Here is a 14117-nt window from a genome sequence, read left to right on the forward strand (position 1 = left end):
AAAAGTTATTGTTTAAAAAAGGCTGTTTGCTAAGATTATAAATGACAATAATAAAGCAGTTGACAAATAGATAAAACGTACTTCTTGTGATAAATTAGTAACAGTGTAGACAGTACCTTAAAATTAGGTTAATGTTTGTAGGCCATTAATTCAAGCGCGCTACAAGTCCACTTGGGACATAAGTTACCGAACATGGAGTGCGAAAGCATACTGTAGAATGTGAGATGCGTCCAGATAATGCAATAGGATTTTTAATGTAACAAAGTGACAACTTCTTATCATCACTTAGCAAACAACATGCTTAAGTCGTATAATAAAACGTGAAAAAAAAAGTTAATGCAATATAGTAGCAGTAGAGCTTCTTGTGAAAGAGTTCATCGAGGGAAGTACTGCCACCTTATCTATTTCTGCCGCCAAGCAGTATTGTCAGCTTTACTGTGTTCGGGTTTTGAAGGGTAAGGGTGCTGGTGAAATTACAGTCACGTGGAACTTGTCAGCTTATGTCTCAGGATGACGGGCGGCGTGGCAACCATGAACACATTGCTTGACGGCAGAAACAGGTAAGGTGGCAGTACTTCCCTGGACGAAGTGTTTACCATAAATGTTACCTATTATACCTTTATTATAAAAATATCTAGTCGAGTCTTTAAGACAACGCTATTTTCATTTAATAAAAAATTAACAACCCATTAAACATCAGTTTATTATATCGAATTAAAATGTGACGTCATAATTAAGACGTTAAAAGTTTATAACCACCATTCCCGTTTAATGAAAATGAAAATCATGATAGGAAAGTTAATAAATCATTTTACATATATGTATATTGTAGTCTGTATGAAAGTGTGATAACTAATTAGTATTATAATAAAATAAAATAAAAAATAAAAATATTTTATTTCAGATAATTATAATCCATATTTTATATTTCAAATTATATTATTATCCTATTACTTATATTTTACATTTGAAATTTAGATAATTAAAACATAATTAAAAAGAAAACATTGAAGATTAAAAATTGAATTGACTAAAATCCACTAAACCCAGAGTTTGTTCCTCATTCTTCTCAGGGGTGCCTTACGAATGAGAATAGAGTTTAATCAGTATGACGATTTCAAGTGTAATTTTCTTACCTATGAAATAAAGATTGTTTTACTTTGACTTTGACTTTGAAAATATAAAATTCTAAAGGAAAAAATCGTCTTTATGTTTGTGGAACAGAAGAGTGCATACCACGACCCATCTGTCAACGAAGTATATTTGTTAAAGTGACCCATCACCTTCTCTATTCTGTGTATTCCTTCCCAAAAGTAGGAAAGAAATAACGCTATATGAACAACATAATGCCATCTCTTTCTTTATTGATGGTCCGAATCGTCCAATCATAGTATAATATTATAGTACTTATAATTATTATATTATTTATATTTACAGAAATTTAACAGTCAAAAAAAAAAAGTACCTATGTATTTATCAAATCTAGATTACGTTTAAATTTTTATTGATTTGATATTCAATTATTTTTATGTGAAATTATTATACTAGTTTGTTATAATTATTAAATTTACACTCAAAAAAAATTTCATCGGTCCAGCTGGATTCGAACCGACGTTTTCTAGCATACCGCGTCAGACGCTGTACCAACTAAGCCACGGAACGAACCAGCGGATCTCACGAATTTTTCTATGTACTTGCGTCGTATCTTTTGCATTGATTTTTCAGCGACTTTTTAGCCGTAGCGCCATCTATGAGAAATCTGTGATATTTAGATTACGTTATTTTCAATTTTTATTTTCTTTTCTACGTCTTTTTATTTAAAGACACATTATTAAATTGAAAAATAAATAAAACATTGAAGAAATTTTTTTTCTTTTTTTAACTTTTAATTCGAAAATAATATTGTTTCCCCTGCGTACGAGTAACTATTTAAAAATAATTAAATTTCACATAAGAACAATATTGCTATAATGTCAAGGTAGCGTCATAGCACAAATTTAGTGAATGAATCTTTGCGATATAATATCATAGTTTAACATTATAATAAGCTAACTTTCAGCGCGTGTGTGGTACGAAAAGTCAATGTAAGGTTAAAGTAATATCGTTTTAATAGTTACGGTAAGCCCCCAGGTTTCATTGTTCTAATCAATGTTTTGTATCACCTACCTATTTTTAACCGACTTTAAAAAGGAGGTTCTCAATTGTACTTTGTTTCTTTTATTTATGTGTGTATTTTACGCGATTACTCCGGCCTTTGTGAACCGATTTTGATGACTCTTTTTTTGTTGGAAAGAGGGTCTCTCAATATTGGTTCCATTTAAATTTGAAGAAAATATTCCACCTCTTAGGGTGGTAAACTCTATACTTAATCATCTCATCCTCTAATGTATCCGGTTTCGCTCACATTCCGGTAAACGATTTCAATAAAACTTTGAAGTTTGAAGTTTGAAGAAATTTGAGAGGCACTACCACTGCGCCCGTCACTCTGAGACATAAGTTGACAAGTCTCGTGTGCTTGTAATTTCACCAGCACCCCTTACCCTTCAAAAGCGGGACACAGTAATGCTGACATTACTGCTTGGCGGCAGAAATAGGTAAGGTGGCAGTACTTCCCTGAACGAACTCTTCCACAAGTAGCTCTACTCATTTCATTTCGTTCCGTTCCGTTCCGTTCCGTTCCGCTCCGCTCCATTCCATTCCATTCCATTTCATTTCATTTTATTTCATTTCATTTCAGAAATATTATCTTCATATTAATAGATTTTGTCAATTATTAATTTAGGAAATGAAACTGTTTTTCCAGATTTAAATCGCAAAAATATTTATTCATCAATAAAATTTATTCTAATTTCTATTAAAAATTAATAATAAATTGAACTTAATAAAAATTAATTCAATAAAATAATTTGTAAAAATTAATGTAGCGTAAATTGGAATGTTTTCTTTGTAAAATTAAAAATAAGGTATTTCATTAATACCTATTGTAACTATAGTGAACAAATAGGGTGGTTTGCATCAATAGTAGATATGACTGGTTGAAGACTGTACCACCTCAGTCAACCGTGACCATCGGACCTGTAAAAGGCGCGAAACGTCGGTTTGTTTGAAAAAACAAATATACGCGAATTAAATCCGGAAAAACAGTTTCATTTCCTATGTGTAACAATCGCGAAAACCTAAGAACTCGATAAACTATTATTTTATTAGTTATTTTTCACTTATATGCGTAAAATGAAAATAGTTAAAAAAGATATTGGCTGGAACCTAAAAAACTAGACGTAACAAAAACATAAGATATATACTATTAGATAATAGCAATCTATTACAGGTATCAGTTTTACGGGTACTGATTTCGTGTCACACTGTGTTATATGCCTGCTTGTTTCCCTTGAAAAACAAAGTATTTTTTTTACAACATAAACTTAGTGCCACTTAGTTCTTTAAGTCGCAAAAATCTGAAGCGCACTGCCACTGCCCCCTTCACCCTGAGGCATAAGTTAACAAGTCTCATGTGACTGTAATTTCACCAGCACCCTTACTGTACTGCTACGAAATTAATGTTTTTCTGACCAACGCCACATCTATCTAACACATGTCTGTACAGAGTCCTAACTCCATGTGATCTACATAGAAATGCACTAAAAGCATAGCACACGAATTCGTAGAATTATTTATTGGAGCGCAAAGTTCTAGTTACGTGTTTCGCAGAACTAAAAGCAAACTAAGAACCTCATTACATGTAGTGACAAATTGTTTTTAGCAATAACGTCGCATAGTAGTCTTCAGGGAATAATTTTCGGGGCAGAAATGTCTTATATTTACTTTAATTGTATTTTTGTTGCAGCACACCTCCCTTTATAGGCGCATTTATTCTACACGAATTTCTTTTAGCTTTTACGTTTTAACTTAAAGAGCGTCCCGGACAGGCTGGCGAGGCTGACTTGAATTTGGTCAACGTGGCGGCCGGGCGGCGATGGCTGTACTTCCCCGGACGAGCTTTTTCAAGGAGCTCTACTGCTGCTATATCTTTGCTATTTTTTTATGCTGACATGTGTGCGGCTGGGGCGTATGAAAATGGATCTCATTTAGCTAAAGCCACAACCGAGAATACGCTGCGACGCTGGTTTTCAATGACCCTAGCGAGTGAGTGACGGACGTGTGCGGTTCGAAATGAAACAAAATACTTAATTAAATACAGACAGAACAGAGGAGAGCAGAGCAGAGTAGAGCAGAGCAGAGCAGAGCAGAATATATATATATATATATATAGAATAGAAATCGTTTGTTACTACGCCACAACAAAAATATACACAGTAATAAAATATAAATAAAAAAGTAACAAGATCCCACTCAGCTGTTCACCACCGAGAAAAGGCTGTGACGCTGATTTTCAGTGGGCTCTAAAACCGAGTGAATGCCGGACGTATGTGTAACGAATATATTATAATGGGTACCTACTCTTATATCTAATAAACACTACTATAGTGAGTGAATAACCATGAAAGCCTTACCTACGTACATTTACAAGGAAAAACGAGATATTGTGCATTTTTTTTCTTTCAATCTTACACATGTCTACGTTGAGTTTTACGAATAATAAATAAACCAAATACATTATACAATGTGGGTTTGATTAAGGGGTTGAAATTGAGCTCACGTTTTAGATAAAAATAGAATGTAGGTTGAGGAAATATATCGATAATATAATTGACTACCTCGGCGGCTCGGCGTTAGGACTTTAGCGGTAAATGAAGAGAGGCTCGATTTCTTGAAGGGCCCATTTTGGAAACAAACATTTCGATAACTGCAATACGCTTAGTTTTTGGACCTGTTTCTTAATTTTTAATTCACAAATTAATTTTAATTTTTTTTCGAATTTTGTTTTTTGTTTCTTTATTTTTTTTCCACAAAATTCGGCGAGCATAATATTAGTAAATAGATACGGCTGTTTACAAAAATAACAAAAAAGTACCAAAAAATTAAATTGGCGTAGTGTTCATTGAAATAGAAATAGAAACCATTTATAGCAACGCCACATTATAATAAAAACACACACTAGAACATAAATTACACAAAAACAGCGTAAAAAACATTTAAGCAACAAGTTACATAATACTACACTGACATGTGTGTTAGCTAAAGTCACAACCAAGACTAGGTTGTGACGCTGGTTTTCAATGGGCCCTAACCGAGTGAGCGAGAGTGAAGGAACGTATGCGTCCCGAAACAGAAAATAAAATGAATTACGTAAATACTTCTGTCTTATGTGTTTGTCATGTTATTGCAGTGTGTACTCTCATATCCAATAGATAATTACATAATCTTTGCATTACATACATACAGTTATAAGTGCGTGTAGTGTGGAAACAAATTAATGAAAAATATAATACATATTTAAAATACATTACTCCAAATATATTAAACAAAATTAACTATTTTTCGTAAAATAAAGTTCTTTGACTTCAACATTTAACAACTATTATTCTTACGCAGTTACTATTTCGTATAATGCTATGTGAATTTACAGGTTCATGATTGTTAAGTTAGATAATAATTGGAGGTATCGATTTGTAAATTGATGCTGGTTTAAGTGTTTTAAGATCAGTGCCCTGGAGTTAATGTTGTTGTTCTGTTTGTGACATTGCTGACCTCTTTCATTGTTATCCCACCTTTTTATCCGCTCTCGCGATGCGCTCCTCCTACCGCAAAATGGCGGCTATTTGGTTCCGTAAATTAGAAAAGCATTCAGTTTAAATACAAGTTTTTATAAATAAAAATTATTATTCTGCATTGCTAAATAAATACCCTCCGTACTACCAACAAAAACATCTCAAATAAAATGCAGTAATACACCGCAAATCCTGCACTTAAAAAGCACTAATGAAATTTTTGGTGTACTTGGATAAATATGATAATATTCCGTTTGAGTGGTTCTAACGTTTACCATGAAATTACTCCTTAAAGTATAGTTTATAACCATTTATATTCAGGGTAAACTTAAAAAACGTTACTTACGGTATGTTTTCAATAAATAAACACCGAAATCACCAGCCCAAACAATAACACACACGATTGTCGTGACGTATTTTTGAAGTTGTTTATTTTTTTTAAATGACAGACCCAGGCATTAAAAACTTTATGGTTTGCTAGAGCAGTTACCAAAATAGCAATTAATATTAGTTCTTTTACCTGTTATAACTTCGATATCCGACAAATCGGTATAAAATCATCACCGGCACCTCTACGTGTGGTATGCGTCTACGGCAGCATGTATCGCGTGAGCGGTTATAATTCTGTTTTCTGGTTCCTGGCCACTTATTTTTAAAATTTTTATATCGTTCCCGAATTTCTCTTTCCTTCACTTACGTCTGTTCTATCCATCGTCACTACCATCAAAATTTCTTGAAACGAAAGGACGTGCCCAATTGCCCATAGGTCACAAATTAACTTAATTTCCTTATTGTAAAACTTCACGTTGATTACTGTCAAGAATGTTCGCCGATGCTCATGCGCAGAGTGCGTGGCAGTGGTAACGGCATCATGAGTATTATTGCTGGCAGGGCCTAGGGTTCATGTCTTGAACACAGGACCAAACTTCATGTCTTGTGTACTCTAACCCAGCACATATTTATAAGTTGTGATTACTAACATTATTGCGTAAGTTTTTTTTTGTTATACTAACCAATATGGATGAAAAACTGCTTTCGTGGACGGTTACCATATCCGGCTGCCATGTAGAGGTCCCGGGTTCGATTCCCGGGCCGGGAGAAATGTTTGTAAGGCCTACATTTATTTCTCTCGTGACTTTGGGTGTCATTTGTGGTGGTCTATGTTATGCCCATGACACCCGCGATGCAGGGTTTCTCTTAATAATAACGCACACTCAACATAGCCCCGCAAATGGGAAACCCTGTGTCTCGGGTGCCATGGACACACACATAGACAACCACAAATGACACCCAAACTCACAAAGGCACATGTGAGTTTTCTACTTATGTATGAGGTCGTAGTGGTAGTGTCCCTTAGATCTTTGCGTTAAATCGCAACTGAGCGAGCATAACTTGTTTGTTCCGTCACTTACTCAATCAATATTATATTATAAAAAAATAACAAAACATTTGATAGCTCCCTTTATATTCTTACACTAAGAATACTAATAATAATTTCCCAAACACATAATGTTTTTCTTACTTATCGGAATGGTGTATTTTATAACATTTTTTTATGGCATGGCAATGACTCGATCGCGTCTATCATCCCATAAAAATTTAACGATTTTCTTTTTATGGTACTCAAACTGGCAGGCAGACGATCCTTCTGTTCCACTGCGCTATGGTCATTTGCGATTCTGAAGAAGTATTCTAATAATGCAAATGCTTTATCGGCTTTGAGATGTAGACCTTACGTCTCTTGCACCTACAGTATACAATTTCGTAAAATTCTGGGATAGTGCCGAAAGAAATCCGGACGCATTGAACAAAAATGGTATGTTCGGGTGACTTGCTGGTTGTGCCATAAAGCCAAGCAGTAAAGCTCACATTACTGCGTTCCGGTTTTGAAGAGTAAAGGTGCTGGTGAAATTTCAGGCACATGAGATATGTAAGCTTATGTTACAGAGTAACAGGCGCAGTGGCAGTGCCACTCAATATTTTCAATTTAGAGCTCTAAGTGGCACTGCAACTACTATAGACAGGCTTGTCGGTTAACACTTTGGCGCACGACTTGTTCGTCCCTTCCCTTGGTATCATAAAAAATGTTAAATAATATACAGTACTTGTGACCATGGGATCTGTAAGAAGCCAAAACGTTTGTTTGCTTGAAAAAAATTACGCAATTTAGTACGAAAAAATAGTTTCATTGGCATTATGTAACAATCGTGAAAACCTAAAAACTCGATAGAACAAAATACAACACAAGAACAGTAATGTTGTGTGAACACTGGCATTCGAAAGCTGCACTGCTGTGCTACAAGGTAGAATAACCTAGTGTACTTAACCTGGAAGTTCAACTTCCAGTATAATGATAAATGATGAATTTTGAGAATAATGTATACAGTTCCTGTACTAGAGAAGTAGTGTTATTGCTTCTCTTATTGCATTGCAACCGCAGTGCTTAATTAAGTGTTCAAACTCAATTAGTTCGGTGGATGGTTCGAGAGGTTGTTCAACATTGTAACTGTTTTATAACGTTTCGTCTTTACTATAGAAAAAGCAGAATTAGTTGGAAAAATCTTAGTACTTTGTTTTTTTTTATAATAATATCAAGTTGCAGTACCACTCAGAGCTAAGTCCCATCCAAGTTATGGAAAGTATAATGAGAGAGATGAAGACGATAACCCCTTATCCTTATCTTTATCCATAGTTTCACACTACAAATAGGTAATACTACCCTAGACGAACTCTTTCACAAGGAGCTACACACACGCACGCACACACACACAATCACACCTGCATTTCCATACTCACTTACCATGAAGCCATGATTATCCAACTTCTCCTGCTTATCTTAAGAATTGTTTTGAATATCATAGCAGTACTCTCCCTCGCACCTTGCGCTCTTCTTCTACTCTTTCTCTGAACTGTCCTATCCATTCCTCAAAATACTTTCCCAACTCCTTCACTATTAGGAGCATCAAGCTGTGGAATGACCTGCCTGAGTCGATCAGACGAGCAAAGACTATTGAGTCATTTAAAATCCTAGTTAAGGCTCATTACCTTAAATTATAAATTCTACTCTGCTGTCTTATTTATTGGTTTTTTTTTTTTCCTCTTCTGTGGTGATAATATATTTATTTGTATGTATTATATCAGTATTTAAGTATTTATGTAATTTATATGTTAGTAGATATTTATTATTTATTTCATTCATATATTATGATGTTTAATAATAATATCATATTTATTGCGCCCTCTATTATTATTACTACTTTTAGTTTATCCTATCACCCCAAGGTTGCCTGGCAGAGATTGCTATTTAGCAATAAGGCCGCCTGTTGTACACTGTATTTTTGATTGTTTTGTATTTTTGCTTGTTTATTGTGCAATAAAGAATATTGAATTGAATTGAATTGAATTGAAGTCATATTTATTAGTACTATTTCTAATTTTGCTATTATTATCTTTTCTCTTTTTTTTCTAATTGAAAGCATAGTGGACCTTGTTGTTTCCCTGCGTAGGGTAAAGTTATCCACTATCGCCCGGAGGAACACTGGCTCTCATGTCACAGGTAATCCTATTTTAAGAGTCAGGGATCTCACCTTGTGTTGTAATAATCCTTACTTTATATTTATGTTGTAAAGAAAAAATATATTATTAGACTGCTACTAAAATACGTTTCCGAGAATGCCTCAATAAAAATAAAATGTTAATACAAAGATCGAACACTCAGAAAAAACACTCAGAAAAAATTCCTTCGATCCGGTCGGATTCGAACCGACGTCTTCTTGCATACCGTGCCAGACGCTATACCAACTAAGCTATTTTTTTTCTGAGTGGTTTTTCTGAGTGTTCGATCTTTGTATTAATAATTATAACAAACTAGTGGAGTAATTTCACAAAAAATAATTGAATATCAATTCAATAAAAAATTAATTAATACAGTGAATAGCGACATCTCTCGCCAGGACTGGTAGCTGTAAAGGTACTAACTGGGTGATAAATCTGTCATAGATTTCTCATAGATGGCGTTACGACTAAAAAGTCGTTGAAAGATCAAGTACAAAGACACGACGCAAGCACATAGAAAAATTCGTGAGGTCCGTTGGTTCGTTCCGTTGCTTAGTTGGTATAGCGTCTGGCACAGTATGCAAGAAGACGTCGGTTCGAATCCGACCGGATCGAAGGAATTTTTTCTGAGTGTTCGATCTTTGTATTAATAATTATAACAAACTAGTGGAGTAATTTCACAAAAAATAATTGAATATCAATTCAATAAAAATTTAATTAAAAATAAAATGCTTCAATTTTCCTTTTTAAGCTATTTTTCTGACTGACAGATTACCCACTTTTTATGCCTGATTTCCAGACCTCTGCATTATCTATCGTACTGATAGTTTCTCTGGACTTTGCCATTCCCTTTTTTCAATGCTAATTACACATTATTTCATCAATTTCACTTTATAAACATGTCTGTTATTCTGTGGTTTGTTGGTTTGGTGCCACTTTGGTTGGTTTCGGCTCATCTCGAAAGACCCATACACTCGATTGCTGCTTTGTTTTGGGATCGTAACTATATACACTTTGGGAACCAAAGTGTGAGCGACAAACACAAACAAAAAGTTTCAAATTAGAAACTCTCCATTCGAATTTCGATATTCTCTTTCACTCTGTAATTGGTCGTCATTCCTTGACCTTGACGTCGACCTTCAAGACATTTGGTCTTCACCTGATCTAGTAAACATACGAAGTCTCACCTTTTCGTAGCCCCACATCTGGTCTTACTCTTGCAGCGCTTACACGTCTGCCTGAGGTTAAATTATCCAGTTTCATCTCTCTAAGCCTTGTCATTTTACACTCCTCTTGCCTGTACCGTATACGTCACCTTCATGATTCGAGTGTAGCTTCTACAGCGTCCCACTTCTAGAGGTCCCAGGTTCGAATCCCGGGCCGGGAGAAATATTTGTATGGCCTACAATGTATTTATCTCGTGACTTTGGGTGTAATTTGTAGTTGTCTATGTGTGTCTCCATGGCACCCATGACCAAAGGGTTTCCCTCACAGACCTGGTTTCCCTAGTGCGGGGCTATGTTGAGTGTGTGCGTTATTTATTTATTATTATTTACATAAGTAGGACGCACCACAGGAGCTATCGAAGCCTATGTTCAAGATGTAGAACTCCACCTCCCGACTACCAAATGTTACTATACCCACTGCTGCATTACCAACGCTGTTTCTTCATCAACCTCGCTGCTTTCCGGTTCTGCTCTACAACTGCAGCATAGCCAAAAACTTCACTGCTCTCCGATCCTGCACCCATGTCCTCGGTCTCCAACATTCGAATGTAGAGGCCTCCAACTCCGTGCCTTCATTTTCTCCTATTGTGCTCTACACGCTCAATTGATCACTCCACTCGACATTACGTTTTAACACTGTTTCTTTTCTTTGTAATAAACGTATCATTCTACTTTGTAATTCTCTACCCCTTTTATTTTAATTTATAAAAAAAAACTTCTTTCCGTCTCCAAAGCCTTTCAAGCTGACAAATTCATTTTCGAAAAAAATATTACGGATAAGCAAGACTACTGTTGAACATTAGAGAAATAGGATAACCATGATCTGGAACAAGAACACGAACTGAAAACACGATGCTAAGAGAAACACAGAGTCGTTAGGTGTAATTGCTGTGTTTCTCTTAGCAAGTTTTGGTGCGCATTACGTTGTATGGACTGTGGCTCACAATACCATAGTATAAGAAGATTAGTAGCCCAACTTGCGTCTGTTTGGTGTATACATAAGTTAATTTACTAGAAAGTAAAAAAAAAATTAAACAACATTTTAAATAGTTAACATCGACATAGTTCGACATAGTTCAAGTTAACATCGAACAGTTATTCTGAACTTTTTAAGATGGATATGTATACTTCTATATATTTTAGTTTTATATTTAAAATAAGTATTTTTTGTTCTTTTTTGCTTTCTTTTATCCATTTACAAATTCACACAATTTATATTTTCTTGTTTCTGAATGCGGTGTACAGACTTACTGATGTTTTCTTTGTACTGTTTTAAAATAGTGTTGTAATCTGTTTCAAGTAACTGCGGCACTTGTGTTATTGAAATAGAATATAACGACGATCTCAGAGATAACGACACGATAAAAACCGGAGTGCAAATCACTCGAAAATCAATCGTCAAACATTAATACAATTTTTTGAGAAATGGAGTAAACAATCATGATGTGCTTTAGGAATCTCTCTATATATGGAACTAATGGAAATGGGAAAAGATAAAAAAAAATTCCCACTCGTTCAATGCATGGAACATTTGGGTCACAATTGTTTCACGTGGAATAGAGTAAAAGAAAAGAAAGAAAGAAAGAAACGTTTATTCAGCTTAAGATAATTCAAGCTAAATAGGTAATTCACATTAATTATTACGCATACCTATCTAAAAGCCGAAACGGATCCAACTCAGCATAATGTTACAGCTCGCCTGCTGTAACGCTGGTTTTCAGTTGGAACCGCTTTTTACAAAATGAGGTGGCACGTAAGTACAAGTGAGATAAACACTAAAATTATAAAATGTAACTTAAATATTAACTAAAAACAAGTAGAAAAATTACTAATTGGAACTATTACATGACTGTATATAAAACACTACACTTGTCAGGGATTATTACATGAATTGATTGTATATGAAATACAGCAGTTCATCATCATCATATCAGCCGGAAGACGTAAAAATATACATAATTTCAATAAGAAAGAAGATATCTATAATATTAACCTAAGAGCTAAGTCCAAACTCATGGTACCACGATTTCGTTTAACCAAGGTAAACAACTCTTTTATGGGGAACTGTATACGTTTTTACAATAAGATTCCGGAGCATATATTAAGTTTATCATTTCCTAAGTTTAAAAACTACATTAAAAATTTTTGATCGAAAAATCATATTACCAAATTGAAGACTACGTGTTAGATAAAGATGTATGGAAAGACGACATGGTTCCAGAATCTACACAAATTTGATTCAAAGTGTATTCCATAGCACTTAAGTTTATTTTAGAGCAATCCCTAGAGTTTCTTGCTCGTTCTTCTCAGGAAGGTCAGCGTAGTGAACGAGCAGTAGCTTAAATGTGACGTTTTCAAGTGTAAATTTATTTTACCTATGGAATAAATAATCATAAATAATCATAATAACTGCCTCCGTGGCCGAACGGTTACCATGCCGGACTGCCACGCAGAGGTCCCAGGTTCGATTCCCGGGCCGGGAGAAATATTTGTATGGCCTACATTTATTTCTCTCGTGAGTTTGGGTGTAATTTGTGGTTGTCTATGTGTGTGTCCATGGCACCCGCGACACAGGGTTTCCCTAGTGCGGGGCTATGTTGATTGTGAGCGTTAAAAAAAAATCTTTAACTTTGATTTTGACGTCCACTGCTGAACATAGCCTCGCCCAAAGATTTCCAGGCCTGTGCACCCATCGGTTACCCGCCGATACTGCGTTTATTCCCTGTAGTACATGGAACTACAGGGAATAAACGATTTTTATAACGTACTACGACACATTCATAATATAAAGTAACTCGTGCACTTGATGGTAAGTGTCACGTCTACCCACATCAGTTTTAGTGTCACTCAGGGCTTTAATTGCAAATGGCTGAGAGGCACTGCCACAGCGCCCGCTACCCTGAAACATAAACTTAATAAGTCTCATGTGTCTGTAGTTTTGCCAGCACTCTTACTTCAATAAGCCGGACTTCAGAAAAGGAGAAATTTTTAGATTTTGGAAAAGGATTTGAAGAAAATATTCCACCTCTAAGGGTAGTGAACTAGGGGATGAATGAAAAAAATGAAGTAGAGCTCCTTGCGAGACAGTTCGTCCAGGGAAGTACTGCCACCTTGCTTATGTCTGCCGCCATGCAGCAATGTTAGCATTACTGCGTTCCAGCTTTGAAGGGTAAGGGTGCTGGTGAAATTACAGGCACATGGGACTCAGATCTTTGCGATTTAAACCTCTGAATGGAGCTGCAACTGTTGTGAACAGTCAGAACCGAACAGAAGGTCGGTTTTTTTTTTAATAAAAATATATTATTATAATATTTTTGTTTTATTTATCTAGTGGTACTAACTGTGTTTTATCTGGAAGAAACTGTGACGGTGTGACCTCCTTGCATCGTCATCCCACCTTTTTATCGCCTTTATCCGGTTCCTGGCCACTCGTTTTTAAATTAAAATTTTGAATTGTTCCATTCTTTTGCCTAACATTCTAATTTTGTTTCGTTCTATCGTCACTCCCTGCTCGATCGCGACAGCGGACGGAGCTGTTTAAATTTAATCACGTCTAATTTTGATTCTTTTACCAAGTTATAATCATTATAATATAATCTAAATCATGTGTCAATTCCAATAAGTGTATAACAGTCTATAGCCTTATCATGGACCTATGAATACGTAT

The sequence above is a fragment of the Hyposmocoma kahamanoa genome, unplaced genomic scaffold (assembly GCF_003589595.1).
Source record: "Hyposmocoma kahamanoa isolate Upper Pololo Valley unplaced genomic scaffold, ASM358959v1 192, whole genome shotgun sequence".
Taxonomy (NCBI): Eukaryota; Metazoa; Arthropoda; class Insecta; order Lepidoptera; family Cosmopterigidae; genus Hyposmocoma; species Hyposmocoma kahamanoa.